The sequence below is a fragment of the Triticum dicoccoides genome, chromosome 1A (assembly GCF_002162155.2).
Source record: "Triticum dicoccoides isolate Atlit2015 ecotype Zavitan chromosome 1A, WEW_v2.0, whole genome shotgun sequence".
NCBI lineage: Eukaryota > Viridiplantae > Streptophyta > Magnoliopsida > Poales > Poaceae > Triticum > Triticum dicoccoides.
Window position 1 is genome coordinate 198,686,993 of NC_041380.1, and position 8,493 is coordinate 198,695,485.

An 8,493-nucleotide genomic window follows, 5' to 3' on the forward strand; every position below is an offset into this window, starting at 1 on the left:
TGAATAGGCGATTTTTATGAAAGTCTTCAGAACATGGGAGTTTTGAAGACAAACGATAAAATTAAACCTATTACCATGCAGCGAAAGGTAGACTACACTAGGCAAACCATAGTCAAGTATTCAATGAATTGAAAGCACAAAGAGTAATAGCAGCTAGGTAGTAAGGATCAGGTAGGAAGATATTGTGAAGCCAAACAGAACACGCAGTCACTCAGTGAAGACAAATGATAAACCAAACATACAATGACTTCACAAGGAGAACAGTAAGTAAGGTGAAGTGAAGATGAAACCAGTGACTCGTTGAAGACAATGATTTGTTGGACCAGTTCTAGTTGCTGTGACAACTGTACGTCTGGTTGGAGCGGCTAGGTATTTAAACCTTAGGACACACAGTCCCGGACACCCAGTCCTGAACACGCAGCTCAGGACACCCAGTCCTCACCGTATTCTCCTTGAGCTAAGGTCACACAGACCTCGCCCAATCACTCTGGTAAGTCTTCAAGGTAGACTCCCAAACCTTCACAGACTTCGTTCACTGGCAATCCACAATGTCTTTTGGAAGCTCAGAACGCGACGCCTAACCGGCTGGAGGATGCATAGTCCTCAAGTGTAATAAGTCTTCAGATCACACAGATAAGAAGACTTAAGTGATGTCCAATTCTCTCTGGCTCTGGTGGTTAGGGCTTTTATCCTCGCAAGGAATTCTCTCTCAAAGGCTTCAAGGTGGGTTGCTCTCAAACGAAAAAAGGCGTACTCTCGATCTGAGCAGCCAACCGTTTATGGTTGCAGGGGGTGGGCTATTTATAGCCACTTGGCAACCCGACCTGATTTGTCCGAAATGACCCTGGGTCACTAAGGAACTGACACGTGTTCCAACGGTCAGATTTCAAACTCACACGACAACTTTACTTGGGCTACAAGCAAAGTTGACTTGTCCGACTCTGGACAAGATTCGTTCTCATAGTCTTCACTCGAAGACATAGGTTTTTGGTTTAGGCATGACTTCAGTCATTCTGACTGGTTCTCTTGGACCCCACTTAACAGTACGGTGGTTCCTATGACTCAACACAAAAAGAAAAAGAACTACGAAAGATCTAAGTCTTCGAGCTCCATAGGCTTCATATCGTGTCTTCTCTTGTCATAGTCTTCAATGTGAATATCTTCATATACCACCTTTGACTTCAATGTCTTCATACATTTTTAGGGGTCATCTCTGGTAGTAAAACCGAATCATGAGGGACTTCTACCTGTGTTATTCTGCAATTCTCACAAACACATTAGTCCCTCAACTAGGTTTGTCGTCAATACTCCAAAACCAACTAGGGGTGGCACTAGATGCACTTACAATTGGCTTTATTAAAGAAAGTACCAGGGCACTTTAAAAAATCATGAAACTATTTGTGGGCACTATTTGGAATATTTCCAACAGCCCTCATTTCCTTTCATGATTATTTAGACATTTAAATTAATTATAGCATTTAAATGCCCAAATACAAATAGCTTATGATTTAATTCACTGACCCAAGGTGACCTAGAAAAATGTGAACCATTTTTGGCAGAGGTTCTAGACCAAGATGAAAATGATGAACATTTTTTAGGGGCATTCCAGGTTCATTGAAAAATATTTTAGTAAACCCTAGTTGGTTTAAGTGGTGCTAGGGTTTATGCCATCCCCATTTCAGGTTTCTAAGAAATTTAAACATGATGCATCACTCTAAAGCAAGCACTGACTAGGCTTGTGATACATGGCGCTTAGGAAGAAGAAGTCCGGCCCTTCAGCCCATCCGTCCACCTCGAAGGCTCCACCGCCCGCGGCCTCTAGTGTCTCGGAGGATGCGGGGGTGAGCGAGGACGTGAACGCTGCTGGGGGCGCGATTGGAGTAGGTGGCGCCATCGCCTCTTCCCCTGCGGCCAGCACGGGGGCTGGAGATGTCGGAGGAGAACAACATCAGTAATGCCTCGGCGGTCATGCTCCACAAGGTGCGGGCAAGGGGGTCACTCCGTCTGCACCTCTCCTCCAACCGACGGGCACATCCGCCGCAACGGCACTCAGTCCGGGGCGTGCCATCGCCCTCCGGCCGCCCCCACCGTAGGAGCTACCGCAACCCATGTGCCTCCTCCCGGACGAGCCGACCGGACCGTTGCGCATGATGGAGTCGTTGCCCTCAAGCACCACCGCCGCGCGCCCCCGCTGCCTAGGTGGTCGTCCCACAGCTGCGTGTACGCAGCACCACAGCCGTCGCTATCGGTGTTTTGGGAACGGGGGTCCCCAGACTTGCCTACCTGCGGCCCGCGGCGTGGCTAAGCCAGCAGGCCATACGGCCCATCTTCATCAACAAGGCATCCAAGACCCTCGCGAGGGGCCAAGCCTCGCGAGGGGGACGACACAAGACCTCCTCTGGAGTGTCCTAGTCGGGCAGGCTAACGAGGGGCAGAGATAACAAGGCGAGGCAAACCTCATGAGGCTCTCGTGACGTGAGCCATGACGATCGACACCAGGCGGGCGCCAGCGCGCGCAGCGTCCTTGTTTCCTCTTTGGTGCTAAGGAGGCCAGCGTAGGCGAGGAGTACCGAGGCATCAGGAAAAGGTTGCCATATCGGTGCAACAAGACGAAGACCATATGGACGGCAAGATGGAGGTCATTGTGGAGCCCAAGACGACGTCACCACCAGAGCCTTTCGCAGGCGGAGACCACCTTTGTCAGGATAGCTTGTACTAGCTATCCCACTTCAAAATTGTCCGCCGTTGTTAGCCCCCTTCCCGCTCAATATTTGGGAAGAGGACCAGAGCCTCTATAAATAGGACTAGCCACCACCACAGGCAAGGGAGAGCCTGAAGATCATCCCGACACACACAAGTTAGCCAAGCATGAGAACACCTCACTCTCAGGAGGTTGTTCTTCCCCTTGTATTGTTCATCATCAGCCCAAGAGGCAATCCACCACCACCACAATGGAGTAGGGTATCACACCACAGTGGTGGCCCGAACCAGTATAAATCTTGTGTCTTTCTGTGTTGCGAGTTCGTCGAGTTCGTCCGCGAGATCATAACGAGCTAGGGCGTAGATGGGTGGGAGGAAAAGACTTCCCGCGCACCCTAGTGTTCGAACCTTACGGGTTTGCCAGAACCCAACATCGGACATTTGGCGTGCCAGGTAGGGGTGCGCTGTAGCTTCCCTTCCATCAGTTCGTCGCTCCGTCGCTCCATCGTCTCCATGGTGGACACTCGCCATGCTCGAGCTGAGCGTCGGGCTGCCCTCACCGCCCGCGTTGCTCAGACGGCCCCCATCGGCGGGCCACCTCATCGTTCTCTGTCTCCCGCCGCCAACGCTGCCACCAGCCCGGTGGGGAACGAGCAGTAGGCATCTTCACTGCATCCTTCGGTATGGTAGGACGGTAGCACTGCCACTCCATTGCTGACCCCGGCCGGTTCTTCGTCCCATGCATGCCACGCTCCCATGGAGGCACATGCCGCACTCCTCGCTGCAAATGAACTCCTGCGCTACCGCCTAGTAGACGACCTCTATGAGGAGTGGCTCGGTCGTGATGCCGAGCTCGTCCGAGCCGTAGGGGGCTCCCCAGCGCTATCCATCTCTCTGCCTCACCCTCAGCCGGCCACGGGCGACGAGGCCCGGGGCGCGCCTCCACCACCCCAGCCCAAAGATGGCGCCTGGGCACCAAGGTGCGCGGCCCCGCGGTGTGATCCGCCTTGTCCGGTGCCCGCGCGCGAAGAGATAAGCTGCCAAGAAATCCCTCGGCCGCGAGGAGCTGCACCCCCACTTCCCGCGTCGCCTCGTCAAGACCGCGCGCCGCCTGCGACGGCACCACGCAGACCTCGTCAAGACAAACCTCCACCTCTGAAGCGGGCCCCAATAACTACGACCGGTTGTCACGCCTTCACCCCCGAGCTGCGCACCGTTGCCTGGCCAGGAAAGTTCAAGCCAGATCTGCCTCCTCGCTACGACGGCACCGCCGACCCCGCGGAGTTCTTGCAGCTCTACGAGCTGAGCATCGAAGCAGCCAACGGCGACGAGAAAGTCATGGCAAGCTGGTTTCCCATGGCTCTCAAGGACGGGGCCCACTCCTGGCTCCTGAACCTGCAGCACGGCTCGATCTCCTCCTAGGACGAGATACGCGACCGTTTCGTCGCCAACTTCCAGGGCACTCGTGACCGCCCGCCGGCCGGAGGCGACCTGCGCTGCATCAAGCAACAGCTAGGGGAGACCCTCCAGAAGTACATTTAGCGCTTCAACAACACCCGCCTCAAGATCCCCAAGGTCACGGATGAGGCCATCATCTCCGCATTCTCTGACGGTGTCCGTGACATCAAGATGAAGGAAGAGCTTGCTATCCACGAGGAGCTCTGCACATCTCAGGAGCTGTTCAAACACAACTACGTTGAGTGCCTATGCATGTGTTGTCTTGGAAATCATCTTGGGGGTGGAGGAGTAGAATCTGTAGAGGCCCTCCATTTGGAAGGAGCACCTTCATCCGCTGCCTTGCTAACTTCCTTCCGCTTTATTGATTTTGAATTTTCAAGTAAAACCGACAAGAAAAAGCAATAAAATTCACTCTTCGGAACTCATTCGTGCATGATACTGACAATCACTACTTTGATGTAAGGCAAACACATGATTCCATGATGGAATAATATGAAAAACAGGACGACATGGCATATTCACAACTGTTTGTGTAAACTAAGCAGAAACCATTTCACCTAATAAGAAGCAATGCAAGCTAGACACCACGTGAAAGATGCAACCAATCTGACTCTGCCTAGTTAAAAGTGTCCCATCATAAATGACATTTCAACAAATTAGAAGCAACGCATGCTATAAATCATATCAAAGATGCAACTAATATCACACTGCATATACTGGTGTTGTCTCGTCATATTGATTTATGCGGGATACAAAAAAACAATAGTTTTATGTGAGGACATGCTTAATAGACAGATGTACTATGTACTAAATACAGGAAGGCATGTCACATTAACATTTATAATGTATAAGCTAAGTAGAATAGCACGTGCATTTTAACCAGATTGGAAGAATTACAATCTAGACACCATATGCAACATGCAACCACATATCACGCTGCCAAGTTAGAGCAAGCACCTGCGATGCTAGTGTAGGGGAAATGCGGTAATCAACTACAGAGCTACGTTCACTATCTTCATCTGGCCTTGCTGTTTCTTGAGAATCATGTCGGGTGGCTGACGCTGCATTCTTTAAATGAGGAGTATTCCGCTTGCCTGACTGCCTCATCATAAGTGATTGATGAGGGATACATAAGAACATTAGTTTGATGTAAGAACATGGTTAATACACAGATGTACTAGTATGTACCAAAAATAGAAAGGCATGTCATATTCAAAGATATAATGTGTAAGCTAAGCAGATGCAATTTAACCAAATTGAAAGCAATACAAGCTAGACATCCGGCTGGAGTGGTGAGCGTGATCATCTAGGACCTGAGAGCCTGGTGGGAGGCGGGCTTCTTCTCCACCATCGCAGCTTTTTAGTTGGCTTCCAGGTGATGCCTCTCTTTGTTGGGCTTGTCACTGGCTCAGCCAGTGCCCTGACTAGCTATTTGTCTTCTGGTGCTCATGGGATGGTGGTTCATGTAAAAATATCTTTCCTTATCTTAATAAAGACCGACTTTGGCCTTTCGAATACAAGCTAGACACCATATGGAACATGCAACCACATATGACACTTTGAAGTTAAAGCAAGCACCTGGGATGGTGGTTCATGGCGAGCGAGATCATCAACTCCAGAGCTACGTTCCCCATCTCCATCTGCTGACACTACACCCTTTATAGTCTTGAAACGTTTCTGTCTTAGCCGTGTACCACACTAGAGAGACTTCTCTCTTATCTTTTCTGCTTCTGTCAAGGCAGGGTCTGAAATACCCTTGCATAAAAACACAATAGTGAGAGTATGGGTGAAGTGTGTGCAGAACTAGTGCACTGTAAAAGTAGCAGATAGTAGGTGGCTGAAAAATAAATGACAGGAGACATATGATAGCTCTACAACATTGCATGGAAAACAAAATTAGATTCTACTCCGTATGATTTTCTAATATATGAGCATAGGAAATGCATGTACTCCTCCAGCACACCACCACATGTGGTCATGTCAAGATAACAGTCGACTGAAAATAAATAGGTCAGTCGATTTTTTAATGAACCGTCCGATCTATAAGGAATGGGCAGATGGCCTTCGTCTACCTCTCGCCAGTCATTGTTGACGATCTTTCTTGAAACGCCAGCGACCACCGGCCCAGACCCCTGGCTCTACCACCTTGCCCTCCCCTTGACCTCACACCACCGCCATGCTTGGAAGCACCCCCAGGCCATCCCTTTAATCCTGGCCGACCTCCAGATCGGGAGCCAGTAGCTCTAGGACCCACATGCCCCTAAGATAAACACCGAGGCACTGCTTCCCTGGTGTAATAGGCGGACTAGCGCCTGTTACGTCGGGGAATGCTTCCGTTAATTGGGAATCAATTGAACAAGAATTGAAATTCAGGGGGGCGACGGACCTCTAGCTAAGGTGAAATAGTATATGACGAGAAACCTTGTGCATCGCGAGTTACTAGGAACATCTTGTATCAAGAAGAAGCGGTCAGCTAGTGTCTTCTATGGGATGAATACCGTGCAAGCAGACATGTAAGATTTACAAGTAAGATTTGCACGAATAAGGAACCAGATGTTTTGGAGGAGGGTGCAGCCTTGGACGAACCCATGGCCAAATTGTTGACTGTGTTGCCGTGGCCGTATGTCGGTGGAGGGGAAGCAGATCCGAGGCAGCGATGGACGGCTGTAACACCCCGGATGTAAGCTAGCTTATTTGTACTCAAACTCTTGCCGTTTCGGGCACTAAGTTATGTTATTCCCTCGTTGTCGGGTTTTGTCTCCGTGTTGTTTTTCTTTGTCATGCATCTCATATCATGTAATCATGTGCATTGCATTTGCATACGTGTTCGTCTCATGCATTCGAGCATTTTCCCCATTGTCTGTTTTGCATTCCGGCGCTCCTATGTCCTACGATATCCCTTTCTACCTCTTTTTCGTGTGCGGGTGTTAAACATTTTCCGATTGGACCAAGACTTGTCATGTGGCCTTGGTTTACTAACGGTAGACCGCCTGTCAAGCTTCGTGCCATTTGGACTTCGTTCGATACTCCAACGGTTAACTGAGGGACCGAAAAGGCCTCGTTTGTGTTGCAGCCCAACACCCCTCCAAAGTGGCCCAAAACCCACCAAAACCTCCTCCAACATCTAGATCGTTCGATCATGATCGCGTGGCCGCAAACCGCACCTCATTTGGAGCTTCCTAGATCCTTCTACCTATATAAATAGCCCCTCCTCCGAAATCCCGGGTCCTCTTCCCCTAACCCTAGCCATTTTCCCCGCAGCACGTCGGACATTGTCCGGGCCGCGCCGGACACCGCAGTGCCGCCACACGCAGCCACTGAGTCGCCGCCATGTGGCACTCGGAGGCCCCCCGCCGCCAAGGCCCGCTCGGCCCGGGGAGATCCCCCGAGGACCGCGCGACCCGCGCCGCCTCCTACACGCCCCGCCGCCTTCTTGCCGCCGTCCGGTGTCGCCGGGCCACCGCGGGCACCTCACCGGACTTCGCGCCCTCGCCGGTGACCGCGCCCCCGCCGATCCGGTCGCCGCTCCACCCTGTTCCGCTCTCGGCGACCGCCGCCCGGCCGTGGCTTGCCGCGCCTCGCCGCATCGGCACCACCGGGCCTCAGATCCGGCCACCCCGACAACTCCAGCGGCCCGACGCAGCTTCTCCGGCGAGATCCGCCGTCACATCGGATTGCGCGCGCCGACAGCTACAATAAACCCTAGTTCGGGGGTTGACTTTTCCCTTTCTCCCTGATATATTTTGCATACTTTGACGCATCATAACTTCATCACCGTGGCTCCGATTCGTGCGTGTAGGATATCAAAATGTTCGTCTCGACGAGTACATCATTTCATCTCATTGCATCATTCTCATTTGAGCTCATCTTGATGCCCGAAATGCTGTTGGAATAGGGCTATGTGATGATAGTTTCAGATCTGTTTCAACAAATGCACTTTTGTCATTTTTGCCATGATTAATGTGTGCATGCTATGATCCTGAGATCTACATGTGTTTTGAAGTATGCCATGCCATCTTTACAGGGGTGTATGCCATGTATTTTTGTGATCTCTATGGTGGCTAGCACAAGCATGCAAGTAGCTTACTCAATGATGCTGATTTCAGGGACTTAGAATTTCACTAAGTCCTTGCCCTGTCATTATTTGTATGCCATATGTTCATGTTGTTTCCTAGTGATCCGTCCGTATTTTGAGCATGATCAATAAGGATGTTTTGTAGATAATGTTGTGCTCTGTCCATCCATGTCTTTGTTTGCAATTATGGAGCACCCTAGATTGAGTCAATCAAGCTCCACTTTTGCTATAAAATGTTGCTGGCAGTTTGTCAACATGTT